This window comes from Calidris pugnax, unplaced genomic scaffold (assembly GCF_001431845.1).
Source record: "Calidris pugnax isolate Ruff unplaced genomic scaffold, ASM143184v1 scaffold55, whole genome shotgun sequence".
Lineage (NCBI taxonomy): Eukaryota > Metazoa > Chordata > Aves > Charadriiformes > Scolopacidae > Calidris > Calidris pugnax.
In genome coordinates, this window is record NW_015090832.1 from 3,965,610 (window position 1) to 3,966,466 (window position 857).

An 857-nucleotide genomic window follows, 5' to 3' on the forward strand; every position below is an offset into this window, starting at 1 on the left:
TACGGGCTTGGTTCCCCCAGGGATGGGGGGATGGATAAGTCCATCCCCTGCCCAGGAATGGGGACGGGCACAGCCACGCAGCCGCCATGGGGCATGTGTGGGGCTGCGGACCCACGGCAAGGGATGCACCAAGTACTCGCTTTTGAGGAGAAGACACAGATGAGGCTGAACGAGAGAAAACATCCTCATTACCACCTCGGATCCTTGTTTAATGCAGCCTCCCTGCTCCTCTCGCCTGGGCCGGCTCACCCCTCCTTACGTCCATCAAATGCCAGACATGGTTTCCCCACAGCCTGAAGAGGAGACGTCAGTGGGATGGCCAGCACTGCCGCGCCACGCTAACTCCAGACGAATATTGACTTTTTAATGCCAAGCTCTCTAGTACAAATACCAGGCGATGGGATGCGGGGCTGGGCAGGCAGCCGGAGGTGGGGGGGGGGGGGGGGCAAATGAATTATTTGATTCCCATTCCCCGGCAGCACGCTGCCTGCTAGGAAATTTTCATTCGGGCTCTCCAAGTGGAGAACCAATTGTAAATGTCAGCGCTGAACGCTCAGGTTTAAGCGTTAGGTCGCCTTGTTTGATTACGGCGCTAAAAGGTCAGAGCCGACTAATGGGGAGTACAAGCGGTGCCGGGGGGGAACAGTGTTCTGCTGCGGGTGAGCAAACACCTGGGGACAACCTAATCACTCTTCCTGCAGCATCTCTCTCTTCCCTCGCCAGTTCCTTCATCTGGGGCTCTTTCCCGGGACTTGTGACCTGGAAAAAAATACATTTCTGGGGAGAATTCCCGCCCGTGACGTGGCTGCTTGATTTGATGGGTGGACTGTTCAGTGGATAAGGAACTGGCTAGATGG